Source organism: Brienomyrus brachyistius, chromosome 7 (genome assembly GCF_023856365.1).
Source record: "Brienomyrus brachyistius isolate T26 chromosome 7, BBRACH_0.4, whole genome shotgun sequence".
NCBI lineage: Eukaryota > Metazoa > Chordata > Actinopteri > Osteoglossiformes > Mormyridae > Brienomyrus > Brienomyrus brachyistius.
Window position 1 is genome coordinate 15,438,594 of NC_064539.1, and position 18,604 is coordinate 15,457,197.

The 18,604-nt window shown below is 40.5% G+C and overlaps 2 long non-coding RNA genes across 7 annotated transcripts; one reads left to right on the forward strand and one right to left on the reverse strand.

Annotated features, from left to right (window-relative positions):
• The first annotated feature begins 9,234 nt into the window (after positions 1 to 9,234).
• On the forward strand, positions 9,235 to 11,695 carry LOC125745754 (uncharacterized). Of its 6 annotated transcripts, none has more exons than XR_007398741.1 (3): positions 9,235 to 10,402; positions 10,457 to 10,564; positions 10,727 to 11,695. It is a non-coding gene; the product is annotated as an uncharacterized LOC125745754 (long non-coding RNA). The 6 variants fall into 6 exon arrangements; XR_007398744.1 differs by having other exon boundaries at positions 10,511 to 10,564; XR_007398743.1 differs by lacking the exon at positions 10,457 to 10,564 and adding an exon at positions 10,619 to 10,672.
• A 96-nt stretch (positions 11,696 to 11,791) lies between these two features.
• On the reverse strand, positions 11,792 to 15,436 carry LOC125745755 (uncharacterized). The gene is made up of 2 exons (XR_007398747.1): positions 15,014 to 15,436; positions 11,792 to 12,023 (listed from the first exon to the last, which is right to left on the reverse strand). It is a non-coding gene; the product is annotated as an uncharacterized LOC125745755 (long non-coding RNA).
• Between the last annotated feature and the right edge of the window lie 3,168 nt (positions 15,437 to 18,604).

Genomic DNA, 18,604 nt, shown 5'->3' on the forward strand with positions numbered 1-18,604 from the left:
GCTTTAAGTCACACATCTGCTTCGACATCCTCAGAGATTATAGGCGGCATCTGTGCCTTAACTCTTGGACTGCAGTGAGCTGCCGTCACTGCACTGCCACGCCCACGTCCTCCACTCAGCCACAGTGCAGACACAATTGTTGCCACAGTGGTATAAACAGGACTCCCTAACCAAAAAGACCCAAATGAATCTTTTTCTTTTTAAGGCACCAGAGAGGACATCAGTGACTCCTCCCCCATCCACCTCTCTGCCATGAAAAAAATCAGACTCAGACTTAAAAGTAGGGCACTGGGTTCAAATGCATGTAATTTCATTTAGATATCCAACAATAAGAGTGGAACTCTTTTATCCAGTACAATCAAAACCTTAGCCCAGTTCTTTCTGTCTTTGCAAAAGAATGACATTAATAGATTTACATAAGCTCACGGACACACACTTGTAATCAAAAGATTGCAGGTTCAAATCCTCGACCAACAAGGTACCACTGAGGTACCCTGAACAAGGTCCCGCCCCCAAGCACTGCTCCCTGGGCACTGAATTAGCTGCCCCCTGCTATGTCACATATGGGTTAAATGCAGAGAACACATTTCGTTGTTATGCACTGTGTGCTGTGGTGTGTCAACAATGACCAATGATCACCAAATTCGAATACCTTTACTACCTCCACTTACAAGTCGACTCAAACTTATTGAATGTTTCAAGCTGCTGTTGAGGGGAAGCGCTAGACATTGTGGACCTCAAGAAAGCTTATCAAGCACTCCATCCGTTAAAATCAAAGCACTCCATCAGGTTTTAAATCATAACTGTCTGGTTTTGGTTATCGGTCTGGGTCTGGACCCGGACCGCGGTCCGCCTGTTAGTGACCTCTGTCCTAGGCCATAGTAATCCCTCCAAAAAGAGTTGGCTGTTGCAGTCAGGAATGGGGGGAGATTCTGCCCTTAATAAAGAAGTTTATGTACTTCAGGGTCTTGTTCATGATGATGGTACAAGGAGAATGAGATCGACAGGCAGGTTAGTTTCATGCCTTATTTTTCTGGTCCTTGGTGGTGAAACAGGAAGCTGTCAGATGAGGCCTTTGGTTTACTAGTCAGTCTCTGTCCACTTCTGTAGTCATCAGCTCTGTCTAATAACCTGGGACAAAAATTGTCTGTTTCTCTGTAGGGTAGTTGGACTCACTCTCCATAAATGGGTGAGTAGTTTGAAAATCCAAAGGGAACATGAAATGGAGGATGTAGAGGAGCAAACAGGAGCCAGTATAAGGAAGCGAACTGGTCAGATTCCAAGTGAACTGTTGCAGACACCTCTCACTGGGCGGAGGACTAAGAGCAGACCCAGGACATCCTGGAGGATTATACCTCCCAGCTAGCTTAGGAACATCTGGGCAGCACAGTGAACGAGCCAGAGTCAGGCGCCTTAGACAGAGAAATCTGATGGGAACAATTTGGTAAACTGCCATTGCACCCCCGGTCAGGAGAAGCACCGTGATACCAGCGATGACGAGGATGACGACTAGAACAGGATAAAAGTTATTTTCTTCTACATAACACAAATACATAATTCCCTGGTTTAATTCCATGATGCTGAAATAAAGTTCACTTTCAAAATGAAAATCTGTACAATAATTTTTTCACAGTTGTAAACAACTGCTGTACAGCTGCTAGTTGCTCTAGTCTAAGTCAGATCCAAACCAAAAAAATAGTTCTTGGCTGTTTTAGTGGCAAAAGCATATATTTCTGCAATGTGAGCAAAGAGAAAATTCTTTTTTGCTGCCAAACACTGAATATTTGTCATGGACTGTCACCAAGGACAGAATAAGATCTCTCACGGGCATTCTGTTGAAAATCACCGAAAAGATATGACAGACGTTGGCTTGTTTAGCATCGTAATCAAATTCACTGTGTGTTATATTTGGAACAACGGTTCAGTAATTTTATGCCAAATTTAATGTTTCTACTTCGAAACAGGATAATTATAGCGATAATTGCCATCGGGTAGCTTACTGTCCTTTTTCAATTCATTATATAATTAATGAAGCTAAATTATTAAATCTTCATTCTGACTGTTACTGTCAAACTACGCAGTCACACTCTTTCTTACATTTAGTCTTGAGTAGCTTGACCAAATGGAAAGAATTAAATTTAAATAAATGGTTTTCTAAATTAGGGACATCAGTTATAATGTCTGGTGCTCTGTTGTTACCACTAAATGTAACCATAAGTTTTACATTTTGGTTATTACAGTCTAAGGCCTAATGATTTTTCTAAAGGAAACACGAGAGACTCCAAGTTTCAAAGATGGGGGCCATACAGTATATAATTCTTACCTGCTTTGACTATCAGAAAAAAACCGACATTAACCAGCATTGTTTTATACTCAACAGCATCTGATTAAATCCCTGAGTTAGATTAAGACGTGGCTCAAACCCAAATTCCAAGGTGACGTCAGGCAATATGCAGTGTTTCTTTGTATCATGCGGCAGCATCTTCTGCATTACGTTGCGTTAATGTAGCATCGCTGTTGTGGGGTGGGCTGGGGTGAGACCGGTGGCTGGAAACCACGGTAAAACATGAGGAGTCTAGACTGACAACTCGATTGAGGGGGCAGGAAGCACAGCTCATGAGAGGCTTAGAGCTCGTTCTTTCAAATGTACATGATTATATGCTTCAGTAGTGGCAGCCCGCCAGAGAACTCTGCAGACTGCCTGTGATGACTTTTCTGAGCTGTACCGTTAATGTTGCCCATCAAGCCAACAGTTAGTGCAGCACAGACAGATCTGCTCTTCTGCAAATTGCCGTGAAGAAAACAGGACCTAGTGATTCTGGAGATGTGTGTGGTTGGGGCACTATCAGAAATTACAGAAGATTTCAATTTGCTGACTTACGAACAGGAGAATGGGGGAAGCAGCTTTGTCAGACTGGGTGTCTGCATCATAGCCGTTATCATACAGGCTCAGAAATTCTATCAGTCCCACTGGCCTGACAATAAAGCTGCTAGTTTAAAGTTGCCAGAAGTTTTAACAACAGTTACAATGTGCTTTGGTGGAGCGATGGATAATACTAAACACGTGTGCACAGTTCTCCTTTTTACCTCTCAGAAGATAGACATCATATCAATATCATGTCAATATCAATATTTAACTTCCGAAGTCTTTAAGCGCACAAGGGGAAACTCCTCAAGCGCCTGTGCTTGTGATTATGTTTTGTCAGTGTCAGACAATAACTATACGTTTGCTAATAGTTAATAGAAACTGACAATTTCTTTAAATTGACAGATAAGAACATAAGAAATTTACAAAGGAGAGGAGGCCATTTGGCCCATCAAGCTCATCTGGGGAGAACTTAACTAATATTTCAGAGTTGGTGAAATCTTATCTAGCTCTGATTTAAAGGAACCCATGGTTTTAGTCAGCATTACATAAACAGGAAGATTATTCCATACTCTAACCACATGCTGTGTAAAGAAGTGCTTCCTCAAATTCATTTTTAAATGTTCTCCCGCCAATTTACACTTATTGCCACGACTTCTAGTATTTAAATTAATACTGAAGTAGCCATTTGGCTGAACAGCATCCAGACCTGTTAGAATCTTATATACCTGGATCATGTCCCCCCTTAGTCTCCTTTGCTGAAGGCTGAACAGACTCAGCTCAGCTAACCTCTCCTCATAAGACATTCCTCTAAGACCAGAAATCATTCTTGTAGCCCTACGCTGCACCCTTTCCAAGGCAGTGATGTCCTTTTTAAGGTGTTACTGTCCCTAATAAATTATAGGATTAAAACAGGCTGGCAGTGCTCAGGAGAGGATCAGTAAGTGTCACACGTACAGCCATGAATTATTGATGGACATGTGGTTTGCATCGTCATTCATGATAAAACAACAGGTTAGTTAAATTACAGGGTATATGTGACCTATTAGTTATTTATAGATTGTGTATAAGTTAGATTTTAGATTACTCATAAATGTTTAGATAGTGCTAGTAAATACGGCCTGGGATAATATAGCTGAATTTAAATGAAGGTTTACCCACCTTGTTAACCAACTGCAGACATTATAACAAAACTACTGTATTATAATAAATGTGGCATAAATACCATAATCTAATATGAAACGGATCAAGTGGTGTTTTTCTGAGAGGCGTTTATTTGAAAGAGGCCCCATGTGACCGGGGAGGGGGGTCTTTCGGAGGTATTGTCGAGCTCTCAAAGACAGTGGACGGGGTCGGTACAGGATGCACGGAGGGTGTGGTGCGGGAACCTTCACATTCTTACCAGCAAACACGACATCACAAATACGCTTTCCTGCTCACGCTGCATGGAGTCAATGGGCTTGTTTTGAATTCCTTCACCCTTGACAGGAATTGCATTCCAAGCCTTTGGAAATAAAGTCCAGAACAAAGGGCGGATGTGATGTAAGCCCCCCCTGCATTTATCTCAGCGGCACAGTCTTCTCAGAGCGAACGCACTCCTCCCTCCTACCCCATACCTTTTTAGACCTTCTCCATGAGCACAATGTTCTCAGATTCCCCTCTTTCTTCTGCCAGTTAGTGGGGAAAATTTCCAAGAGCTTCCTGATCTAGCTTATATAACTTTAAAATTCTAACACCTAGCAACATGCATATGTGTTTGTAAGTCAGGGTAAATACCATTTTGTCAGAAGCTCATGATTGCTCTGGGTGCGCCAGTTATCTGGTGAGTGAAATGTGTGCTCATGCACATGTTTGCACATTCCCTTTGATTCAAACTCACTGAAAAGCTATTGGCAGATAAAGGACTAATTTCGCTCTAAATAGCTGCTAAACACAATGGGAGGGTTTTATCGGATACAGCTAATAGTTTGCTAACAAGACGTATTTTTGCTATGGGTGACAGAAAGACTCTGGTCATACAGTGAAGATTAAGAAAGATATGTATACAAGGCTAAATAAAAACTGAAATGACCTTTTTAGTATGATTACGTCAAGACAACACAAGTACATACTAGACTATGAGTATGTATACTTTATTTTGATAACAAGCTGCCCCGATGAGGATGATACTCTCTCCAGGATTCCCACAGAGGAAGAGCAGAGCACCCATTCTGGCCCAGCAGACTGTGGAGCATCATCTGTTCCAGGCTAGCAGACTTAAGAGTGGATCACTGGGGCAAGGAGAAGCTGCTGTGTTTAAGATGACTCGCTTTCTGCATACAGTGCCCTGGATGAGCTGCATATTTAGTGTGGGTGATCAGAACATAATAGTTTTCTTCACTTTATGCTGGTGATCGTAAAGGAAAAAAGACACTTCTGTAATGTTCTGTGCTCATCTCATCCAGGGTGTTCTGCTGGCTTGTGTCCTGTATGGCATAGACTCCAGTCCCCCCCACCCCCCTAAAAAACAACAACCATAATGAGGATTAGTGACTGGAAGGTAGATGGGTGGAAAAACTATTTCTAATAAGAACAATAATTACTATTAATAATTATGATAATTATGAACAATAACACGTGTGCCGGTGTCTGGACCCGAAGTCATATTAAATGGTCATTCGCTGGTGGCCTCAATTAAAACTGATTTTAATAGGTTGTCTTTAATTCTCTCATACCCCAGAGTTGTTTTTTAAGGTGCTGAGAAGGGCCGAGGGTCAGTGGGTCTCTGGATTCTATTTCAGTAGAGCAAAGGTTATTGGTCTGTTTTGTGCCATGCCCCCCTCCGGCAGATGGTGGTGTCCCTGGGTCGCTTCACCCCTAAATTGCAGTTATGGGTAAGGGAAAATAAAGAAGTAATTTCTTCCCATTCCAAGTACAGGGACCCCCTTAAACCTATCTGCAGATCCCTTAGCGGGGCACGGACTCCAGCGTAATAACCCCTTCACTAGAGAGATTAAATTCTGACTGTTTTAAACAGCCTTCTGGAGACAGGTCATTAAGATTTTTAATAATCACAACAAAAGCAGAAAATTGGCTAAAATGTCTGATTGTTGCAATAGCATAACAGGCATATTCGAAATACTTCAGAAGGCTATGGCAGATAGAAATGAAAATGTGTAGCGATAACTTGTTCATGAATATATAAACAGTCAAAAATAATCCCAGAAATAAAGAAACTGGACCTTTGAATGCCAAATAAATGTCAATAAGGTGCTAATGTAGTTAATAAGGTCCTAATGCAGGCCCATTTTACACTGCGTGTGGATTTATGGAGTCCACAGATCGCCGGCTATATAGTGGCTTTTTAAAGGAGCCTTTCACATATCATTTTCCACATACGTATAACTCAAATAACCAAATCAAACTTCCTTTTTAACAAATGAAAATAAAGAAAACAGATGATCACTTTCTTAAAAGTGTTTTCATATTATTTCAATCATTAATAAATAAATTATGAAAGTTCACTCAGAAATTGTACACAAGGTAATGAATTTGAAATGTATAATAAATATTTAGTTTTATAAGTAAAAATGGCCTTATTGCACTCTTAAATTTACTGCTAAAATACCAATACAACATTTTGGCAAAGTTCCTCCCAAGTCATCACATTTAAACATCTTCCTTGCACCAGTCTTATGTCATTCCCAGGAAGAGAGTGGTCAGTCCCAGTAAACTTCCTCTGTTTTAAGGACTTTTGACTACATTCCTTAGGTTGAACTCCAAGGAAGAAATGGCTAGTACGTCTGAGACTAATATGTGTAATATGAAAACTTCACTGGAAACATAACGTGGTATAGCTGAGTAAGAAATGCCAACAATGTAGGAGTTATCCACACCAGAAAGATAAGATTAGGTTGAAGTGATATTAGAATGAGTATTATTTTGTGTTAACCAAAGGCCTTGGCTAAAAACTGAAGTGATGAAGTAATGACTTATAACAACTGCTTACTACAGTAGCTGCCAAAAATATTGTGCAATCCATTTTAGAATGATATACTATGTAACCGCTTTACCAATAATAAGACCGATGATGTAAAATGTTGATTCTTAATTTCCAATGTGTTTGGGGTGTGCAAGTGAGTTTCTTTTTCCCCAAGTGTATTTCTGGCTTAAGAACAGTGCTTGAAGAAGAATTACTTATTAATCATTCATTTTGAAGTTCAAAACATACTGTACTCGGGGTGACGTGCAAAACATTCCATTCCATGCATTTTTTTAAATGATGACACAACTCCCCTATTCACTGCCCAATCCATCAGCTGTAGTCTTAAATAGACACTTATTTCTAAGTTATACATATTTGATGGTGCTTGCATTCTCTCCTACACAGACCTCAATCTTCCACCTCAAGAGTTTTTCCTCAGTATGTAACAGCTACTTCAGTACTTGAGGTTACTAATAACAGAAAATACCTGACTATAAAATGAATAAGTTGTACAGTATACTGGTGTGATATTCAGCTTGTTCATAGGTATGTTAAATCACATTTCTTACCTGCTCTTAGGATACTTTTCTTATTAAGCTTAATTAGGAAGCATGAAGGTGATTGTAAAAGACGGCAGTTCATTTGTGTTGTGATTAGTAAGTCATGAAAATGAATTGCTGATCCCTGACTGAAATGATTCAGAGCTTTTGCCAGGGCACTCATGGTATATCTGGAGATCACATGGTATAAAATAAATACCATAATTCATTTCAGGCTGGCCACTTCCCAAAAAGACTAATCTGATCTGCTGAAAACATAACTCTTGCAGATGCAAGAATGATTGCACATTAAATTCACGTTTGGTCCACCAGCTTGACTTAATTATCCTCTATGTACTGGGAGACTCTTGTTTTTGGTATTAACCACACAATCAGTCATCGTGGATTATTTAGAAAAATCGTTCGCATTTCTATTCATGTAATTATTCATAGATGGATCTCACAGGTGACTGATGTATGTATCACCATTACTGAGGTTTCATAAGTCTTATAAGCACAAGTAACATACAGTATGTAACAATGCAAATCCTTCATCCCTGATAATGAGTGTTAAGAAAAATAGTTGTTTGACTAATTAGCATGCTGTAAATATTTTGAACAAAGTACAAATTTAGTGCATGATAATGACAAACAGCTATACTCATGATGATTATCATTATACAGCTATACTCATGATGATTATCGTACATTTTCACCAACCATCCATTTCACATGGACTGTGTTTTCCCTACATCTCCATGGGAAACATGTTGTAGTTCTTAGTGTTTGTTGGATACTAGCACACAAAGGTAAACACTTAGAGATAAATCCATTATTTATTTAGATGTGCCTCAGAGCGGGAGAAAGCCCCTCCCATGAGCATTAATGGTCCCTTCACCCCTTCACATCCCTTTTCCATTACATCAGGATTTTAGGTTCTTACAGCCTTGGACTTCAGGCTATTAAGTTGTCAACAGTTTCACTATGATCAAATAGGAGCTGTCTTTCAGCTTTTAATACATACTGGGTTCAACGGTTATTGACAGCAGATGGTATGATATTCAGATTGTGAAGGAGCAGAATAAAACATTTGCAATGTATTCTGGATTTTCAAATATTGAGTAGGATTTATGGATATTGTAATGACCTAGAAGTATGACCAAAAAGCATGAGGTCTTTTGGTGAAAATCCACAAAAAAACCCAGCTGATTCTGATGTTGACTCTGAGCTGATGTCTGAAGCCTGGGGTTCCCATTGAAGCCCCGAGTTTCTCAGCTGCTTCTAGGTGTATTTTTTAGCAACTTGCTTCACTCTTCCTGTTCATAGCTCTTTGTTTTCTTTCACCACGCTGCTTCATAGATTACAAGCTTAGCTTCTGGCCCAGAATCACTCTAAAGGGCAGTAGATAATTGAAGGCAACTATATACCTTCCCTTATCTCCATATCTGATATCAATATTTAATATATTAAGAATGGTCATCTTATAAGAATGGTGGTTATTTTAATCCTTGAAATAGTTTAGTTAATAAGACTAATCTAACACAAGTAGTGTGACTATATAACCCGTTACCAAAGGTTTTCACCATGGGAATGTACATCATTTATATCCCCTCACTGACAACAAGGAAATAGCTGAAAGCAACTTTAAACTTGAAAAAAAAAAAGCTGTGTAATTTTTACCACACGGCAGTAGCTGGATATTTCAACTCTCTCTGAGCATAGATGATGCCACTGGTCATATTGAACAAGATCTTGACACAACAGCAAAGTCTAAGCATTTGTAGGACAAAATTACTTTTGAAGGGTCATTAAGTTTAATCTTGTTTGCAATTAAGGCAAACAAGTTCACTCTTTATGACCCTCATTCAAACTATTTTGTTTGTTGTTCTGCTGCTAATTATGCTGAACTAGCAAAAAGTGAATAGCAAAGACTCTATTCCCACATTGCTGGAAGTTAAGGCTGCCCCCCCCCCCCCAATACGTGAGATAAGCCATTGCCTAGGCTGCCCCCCCCATAGGCGAGATAAGCCATTGCCTAGGTTGCCAACTGAAAATGGTCAGGTCCAGTTGGGGAGCATGCACTGAAGCAGCACGTTGTCGCCCCCACCACATAGCGAAACTCCTCGGGATCCCGGCTGGCCACGTCCCAGGAAGATACACAGTCCAGTCCCACCCTCCGGAAATGGCTATCCATCTGCTGCAGCCAGGTGTTACGTGGGCGTCCCCTCGGCCTGGTCCAGCCACTCAGGTCCTCAGTAATGAGGATCCAGCGAGCTGGATCACCCTCAGGGAAACGCGCCACATGGCTGTAGTGCCGTAACTGACGCTCCGCACATGCTTCTAGCAACCACTCGTTCATCATAAAGTCAAACCAGCTGAACCTTCCTGTGAGTGGCTGCAGCAGAGCTTCTCCCACAGAGAGCAGAAGGGTGTCCGGCCTGGCTAGATCGAGCTGCTGTGAGTTGTTTTACGGTGGCTGGAGTGCCAATCCCACTACCAACCCCCAAAATGTTTCACTGCAAGTTGAAGGACCATTGCAGGGCCGGATGCAGTTTAACATCATACCCAGGACTTCAAAAAGAGCGAGTGAAAAAACATTTGAAGAATTAACTCTGGTTGCACTGCATGACGCAGTTTGCATTGTATTCCTCAGGCTATATGGTGTCAGCCCCAGTCTACCACCGTTGTCTCTACCACTGCCACAGAAACTTTGGTATGCCAGCTCATAACTCAAAAACCATTGAATGGATCTTTCTCAAACTTAGTGACGCTTATTGACAGTGTAGGGAAGGGTGAAAGCAGATCACAAAAAGTATTTGATGCATCTTATTACAGTGTCACAAAAACATTATATGGATGAAGATCTACATCTGTTTTCATTTTTAGACAAATTGCACCAAAAATGAAGCAGCAGTGAAATGAGGGAACAGAAGCAAACGGCAGCTTTAGAGGACAATCTTGTTGCTTGTAGTTAATCCCCTGTATTCTGTAATATGTTCACTGTATTAATTTTACTGTGGAGATGGAGCCCAGGTGTGAAACCATTGATGTTCACTGTATTAATTTTACTGTGGAGATGGAGCCCAGGTGTCAAACCACTGATGTTCACTGTATTAATTTTACTGTGGAGATAGAGCCCAGGTGTCAAACCACTGATGTTCACTGTATTAATTTTACAGTGGAGATGGAGCCCAGGTGTCAAACCACAGATGTTCACTGTATTAATTTTACTGTGGAGATAGAGCCCAGGTGTCAAACCACTGATGTTCACTGTATTAATTTTACAGTGGAGATGGAGCCCAGGTGTCAAACCACAGATGTTCACTGTATTAATTTTACTGTGGAGATGGAGCCCAGGTGTCAAACCACTGATGTTCACTGTATTAATTTTACTGTGGAGATGGAGCCCAGGTGTCAAACCACTGATGTTCACTGTATTAATTTTACTGTGGAGATGGAGCCCAGGTGTCAAACCACTGATGTTCACTGTATTAATTTTACTGTGGAGATGGAGCCCAGGTGTCAAACCACTGATGTTCACTGTATTTATTTTACTGTGGAGATGGAGCCCAGGTGTCAAACCACTGACACACAACGTAAACATTTTTCTCTCCCTTTGCCGCTTCCTAACCCCCCTCAGGAGTTCTAATGCAAAGCTGTCAGAGCCATTTCCTTCAAAGCTGTCTGAGCCCCATTGGCTATTTTCTCCTTATTTTGTACTTTATGTCAACAGAAGAGACCACCTTATGGTGTGTGTAAAAAACCATTGGGGACATTGCAGGAAGTGATGAAGATTAGAGACAGGAAATGGGCCTCATGTCTAGTTCTTATTTTTGGGCTTTTTTTGTGGTAATGTGAGATGATAGAAGTACCTGAATATGAAATTACTGATCTTTTAAGCACCCACCCTATATAGCATTTCCACAAAACTCATCGTCAGTGGATAAAATGAGCCCTCTACATCTATATGCTGGAGAAGGCGTGCGAAAAAATCATCGTAAATCATCATGACGGAAAGATATCCAGCTGTTACATTTGTGATTTTGTGAACAATTTTCTTTATTCATGTAATAATTTGTTGCTGAAAATGCGATGAAGCCAGGATCTGCAGCTTCCTCGCCTCGCGGCCAAGGGCAGGGCGTGGGCCTCGTTAGGTCCAATCACCTGGGGCAATATCCCCGATGCTACTCTTTCAAGTCAAGCCCTGGGTAAAGTTCACTTAGCCCCTGATATTTTTGATAGCTAGAAACACCCTAGGGCTTGGTAATACAACAGTTAAGCTTCACTGTGAATTGTGTGGATTCCCAGATGTTAAGCCTGCTTTACAAGCAAATAAGTCAAATCACGGACGTAATCTTGGTATCACTGTCGCTGAATAAGCAGAGATGATCTCCTTAATTCAATTTTAGCAATGACCCAGGATCAGTAGAATTGCCCCTTTATTGTGAAGGGGGAAGGCAGTAGTGAGGCACTGACAGTCTAACACGACTGTGAATATACTCGCTATTAAAAGGATACAAAACAAGAGTAACTTAGAATGTTTGACTTTCATGTTCAATCTGTGAGCTCAATGTGAAAGGATCACTGGTGATATCAGGTCACTGGAGGCTGTTGATCATTCAAGTCTTCCCATTGCTTATTCTGCTGACATATTCTGTGTAATGCAGGCAGAAAGAAAATGCATGTTACAGACAGGAAATGGGAGCCCAATGAACACAATTTGCACTTACAATCCTTTTCATTAGTATGTCTGAAAGTTCGTAAGTAGGGGAGTGTGTGTGTGTATATATATATATATATATATATATATATATATATATATATATATAAATGAAGCACATGGATTCCCCTGGTTCTATGTGAGGATGGACAAAGCCTGGAAGAACATCAGTGCTGCTTTCTGTTGCATTCTCAGTTCCTCAGAAGAAACTACGTTCTCTGCGGTTTCTATTCCTTCTTTCTTAGTGTTACTTTTGAACATATCGTACAAGTGAAGGATGGCCTGTTATATGACAACCATGCCCTCCAATTCACAGCTACATTCACTTAAACTATAGCGTTGTAACAGTTAGTCAATTATTAGTATTAACAGCAATTTATATTTTAGTATTCAGACACCCAGTGTAGTTGAGGGATAATTGTATCCAAATGACCAAAATTCCTTTTAGGTGTAATTAAAGAAAAATGTTTTTAATGTGCTGATCCTTGAAAATATTTAAACTTGCCATTTAAATAGTTAAATGAGTAACCTAACTTAGTTTTAATTGTTTTAATGATTACTGTTGCAATATGCCTCTTTATGAATTACCTTACTGAGTTAAGTTTTTGTTAGAATTAGTACATGCAATATGCTCAAGCTGAAAATTAAATCATCTCTTATATGTTGCCTCCAAAATTTCCTTTTAAGCTCACATATAGTCTGTTTTATCATGTAAAACATCTAACTGTATGCCATCTAACTGTTTAGAAGTAAAACATCCATGTTGTTTATGTGTTTTTCAATTATTTTTTTAAGGAAATGATCTTTAACTAGTCTTAGAGATCAATTGTGCAAACACATTGCTTTTCTGGTTTGTTTTGGTGTGAACCAAGGTCATTTTGTTTTGATTTAAAAAAATGTGATGTGACTTTTGGTCATAAACTAAATGAGTCAATAATGCAATAATATTTACAGATTATTTTACCCTTAGGTATTTTTAAGAAAATTGATACAATATTAGTCAAACCAAAAGACTTTAAAGGTAAGGGCAACAAAAATAGTATTTTTCTTTAAAGGAGATTTTAAACTGAAGAGCACATCTCCCTCTGTTGGCAATAATGGGCAACTACAAAACTCCCCAAGTCAGCTAATCACTGACAGCATTCATGGTTTATAGAGCTAAAGGGACAGTCTCTTCAGAGGGAGAAATAAATAAAATCCTGCAAGAGTGGTAAAAATAAACTATTCTTCTATATACCTTTGAACAAATTCTCACTTTCTTGATTTCATAAGAATGTGCTGTGTCTGAATTGTGTCTTAATGGGTTGCCATTGTTAAATGTGGACACTATTTAACCTGAGATTAGAGGGGTTAAGGACAAGAAGCACCTGAGAGTGACTGTTTGAAGCAGAACTTAAGTTTTGCTAATGGGGAGGGAGTTGGGTACTAAGAGGTCAGTCTGCACAATTCTCATCTCATTCCTCATCGGTGAGGAATGTTGGAAGTGCCCTCTGAGAAGCTGACAAACTGGAAATAGTAGAAAATGGGAATATTTATTTACAACTATGGAGAAGTGCGTGATGCTGTCAATTAGCAACAAGCACATATACGCTCAGGACAGTGATTAATCTTGTCCATGTAACAGGGAAATTTTCTCCAAATTTTGTTGATACACATCATTGAAACTGTTACTTTTGTGGTACATAATGACCTGCAAAATTTCCAAAATTTTAGGTTTAGGTCCATCAGGTGGGGAGATTAGGACTATCTAGGAGTTTTTACTACAATAGTGTTTCATAAACAATGTATTTTTTATGTATTTCAGAATTCTTTTGCTGCAGATGTCCTCTTGCTCCAGAATAAATGACTCAATATTTGTTTAAACTGGGGAAGCAAAATTAAACATAATGACATTAGTGTAAACAGTCCCTGTTAGAAGTCTCCATTTGAGGAGGTATGTTATTTAGGCTATCTGAATTGCCCGATGAAGTTTATAAAAGTGTACTGCACCATTGTTTAATCACTGTTTTATTATATAACCACTTTTTAACTGCTTATCCGAGTCAGGTTCATGGAATTTTATAACTTTAAATATACGATAGAGGGAAGCAGTTCAAAAGGTGGTAAGAGTCAGGTTCTGTTAGCAGTATTATACAAAATGCAATACTGTAACTACTGCTTTATTTGTTGTGATATGTATGCAGCATATGTCTGTCTTCTGATGACTTACAGTATCCTAGACGGGTCGGTGCTTGGGTCTAATCCCAGGGAGCACAGTGGTGAGCATAAGACACCCGTTTAATGGGTGCCACACCACCACAGGGCGCACAAATACACAAGCCACACATACATCTGTGTGTACTGCAGCTTCACATTCAAAGAGTAGAATTTACCATAGACAGTGACTACAATTCTCCCATTCCATTGTCTCAGACCATGCTGATCTATGACAAGATTTGGTTCTTATCCATGGTGTCTCAGACAGCTTATTTTGGATTGCTGAACACTTAGCCCCCCCAAGTAGATATCCACCCAACATGCATTTCCAACTGCTAAAGCTGGTCAGGGTCAGTGGGACCCCAGGGGCCTGGAGCATATTCCTGGCAGCACAGGGCACAGGGACAAAAGCGCAGGGACAAAAGCTGATATCATTATAATAATGTATCTACTATAAATACATTTTTCACTATGTTCATTAACAGAGACGGACTTCTCAATAAATCAACATGCTGCTGAAATTCTGCAGTATTTTTTTAGCAATAAGTGATACAAATCATATTTCTAAAGTGTAACCTGAGAGAATAAACTCTCCTCTGAGTAACTGAATACTGCAGAAAGCAAAACTGAAAATTCCCTTGATCATCATTCCATGGCATTAGAAGAGCACTTCAACTTCATGAGTAAATTATTTACAGATAGTTTAACACAGAGGTTACTGAACTTACCCCAAACAGAATCCCCTACAGTAAACTGCATCTCTCTGGGAATTTAAAAATAAGCTGCACCTCTCTCTGAATTTCACATACGATGCCAAACACACAAACTGTCTGCAGCAGACAGGCAAACGTTGTGAGTCAGCTGGTGAAGAAGGGCCGCAAAGCCTGCGAACCCGCAGATGAAGTACCGATAGTAGACAGCAAATGCCAAGAAGCTACACAGTTCTGTCTGTGGCTGTGAGACAGACCAATACTCCACTGCTGCCTCCTTCCCTGGGTCTATGGCGATGCCCAGGAACTGCATTTCCTACTGGAGGAGGATGCACTTGTGAAGCACACCAAGAAGGATCTGAAGCACCTTGCCTTCAAGAGAGAGACCCATGTGGACAGCTATGGTCTCTTCATTCCAAGCATTCTGCTTGGCTGCTAAATAGAGCTGGACCTCATAGGGCTCCTACAGTTGCTCCCCACTGGATTTCATCAGCCTATCCAGTGCTTCCTGGATGGCAGGGGCAATGACGACACTGCATGCATTGGGGGCTGTGGCCCGCCTTTCCAACTTGGGTTGTCTGGGAGTACTTGCTCAGTCTGTTCTCAGCTGGTCCGGCTCAGTAAGAAAAAACCTGCTCCTCCTCTCTATCTCCAACTGGAGCACTGCGATTTCTTCTTCCAGGTCCCAGTCGAGTCTTCGGATGTTTGCTGGAGTGATTTCCTCAGCCATCTTGCTCCAGACACCACTGTAGCATTGATGTGCCAGAGACATGAAGCTAACAACAGCTGGGTTTGCCAAAACACTCTTTTATTCTGAGCTCTTAATTGGACTGTAATTTATCCAGAGACAAGGCATATGCCTTGCTACACCCTGAAGCAGGAACAATACGGAGGGAGTCAGACATTTTGACAAGGCATTAACACAAGATTGTGACATACTCAGACATGAAAAGGTACACGGGAGGCAGAAAAGATACGACTACACAATACCACAAAAATGCACTTCAGTGAAACGTCATCTGTCAAAGACCAGTTGTACTTGGGTGCTAATACATACATACTAATACAATCATGTTAGAACAGACTTGCAGTGTGAGAGCACTGAAGCAGGACTGACTGTAACTTGCAAGCAAAAATGATTAACTTTTCTGCAAGAGACGTGTATGAAGTGTACCAGGTTTTAGCTTTTGTCTGAGCTGCAAGCAACCATCAGTCTGCTTTCTGGAGGGCCTGTGTCAAAGAACTCCTCCAGAAGCACCTCTGGTAGGTCCCGGATGATTCAAGCTGCTGTCCCAGTTAGCACGCGGCAAGCAAACTGGCCAAGTCTCATGGAGGAGGGGGTCTGCATTGTTATGGGGCCGATAAGCCCTGTCAATGTGCCAGGAGGTGAAGCTGATAAAAAAGGAGCATCAGCAGATGTATGGATGCACATAGGAGGCAGATCCTGAAGCCTAAATGAGTTACTTGGATAGGGAGGCGTTGTGGGACAGGGGGTAAGAGGACTCCTGGTTATTGGGTGATGTGGGAAGACAAAAAAAGGTCAGAAAAGAGACAGACAAGGAAAAGACAAATGATTCTTTTTTAAAACATTCTTTTGACATCCGTTTTTGTTATCTATATGTAATTTGCGTCTTATTTATCTTATGATGGAGTCTTTCTTCAATGAATCAGATATTTCTTAATACTGTACTTAAGATAAGAGTTTGGGGTATTCAGAAAGTAAAGTTTACTAATTGCTAACCTTCAAAAAATGTGGTTTGCTCCTTACAGAATAAGGATACCTGAGACAAATAATAGTTATTCTGTGGAGACTGCTAAAGGTGTTGCCCTGATTCTCCCCCAGGTCTTCCAAACTCCAGGCTGAATGCAGTGTGATATTTGACAAGGAAGTAATATGTATTTATGGTTTATTCACATACGGCAGCATGAAATACTGCAGCAACAAAAAATCCCATATTGGGTCATACTATTGTAACAGAAGAAATTGATAGTAAAGGCTCCACTTTAATAAGCAACTATCTTAGTTGAATTATAGTTTTTCTTTTTAAGTTTAATATTCTCCAGGAACCTTTTTCCAGATATGTGGGATTTGATTGTATAGCAGATAATACCAAGGCTTAGTAGCAGTGGACATTGTGCAGGTCTCAGCTTTCTGTTTTAAAGCAAATCAGTTAAATCAAAGGAAACCCGATACCCTTGCTTTCCGCCATTATCTCTGCTGTAAGACGTTCTGTTCTTTCTGAGTGACCACAGTCCTCATTAGCCTGTGCCCTCCAGAGGGCGCAGGGATCACTGCAGAGGTCCCCAGACTGGGCCATAATTAATGCCATTTGCACAGGGCAAAACAAAAACAGCAACTTAACAGTGATGCTTTCAGAGGGCTTGAAGAAAACCTTCCAACTTCAATACAGGTCTGCCCACTGCAGTGTTTATTCACCTCTACTGACTGATTGCTTGTCTAGGACCCCATGTGAGTTCATGACACTGAGTGGATGTTGATCTGCTCGCTGCCCTTGTTCACCTGCCACAGTGGCTGATTAGAGCCCTTTGTTACCTGGTCACAGGGAGATTATGTAACAAACCGGTCACATTACACATCTGTGTCAATTTGGACAGGTCAACAAAGCTAGTCCACAAATTATGTCTGGTTACAGTTTTATCCTCCTACCAGCCTCATAAATAACCTGTCATTGTCATGGCTTGGCATGGAATAAAGACGATCCATGGCGCAGCTTGCGGGCAAGAGGGGTTTTAAAAAAATATATTTAACAAACCAGAAAACAAAGGTATCACAGGGAGTCAAAACAAGTAGGAGAGCAAGCAAACATCTATGGAGAACAGGCAACAAAAGCAACAATAGGCATGGAAACAAGGAGAAGAAATACATGGCGAAACAGCAAATAACAGAAAAGGCTCCAACGCAAAGGCAAAGGCCTACTGAAGACTAGAACAGGCAGGCACTTAAATACACACATGACAAGAAGTAACGAGGGACCGGTGTGGACACTTAACAATCACTTAGGACTAGGAATACTGAAGCACAGGCGAGGGCAACTGGCGGCTACCAAAAGGCTGAAACACCAAGATAGACTAGAATTACAAAGGTAACTGAACATTACTATAAGCAGGGAGCAAAACAATGAGCCATACAGAAGAACACCAAATAATGACCAAGCGTTAAATTATAAACCCACAACAAAAAGGAATCCTGAATGACACCTGAATGATGCAGCCCATTAAGCCACATGGTGACCCAGGGAATGGGAGAACACACTAGGAACCAAGAACAAACATGATGGCCAGCGGCACCTGCTGGCCAAAACAGGGAACTGACATACAGAAAGGGGCAAGACGGAGACTGGCTCTGACTGCCACAGATCTTGATGTCTGCTAGCAAACCTAAAGCAGGGAATCTCTACTTCATGCAACAAAAGTTCAAGTTGATCAGCTTGATTGTGAACATTAACTATGACATTCTTATGTTTGCCTCCCTCACTCACATGTCACGGAGAGAAGAGACCGATTGTTAATTTGTTATGCTTGTTATTTATAAGCCTGATCACTTTCTCCCTTAAAAATAAAAACTTAATAGCATAAATAAATAGTATT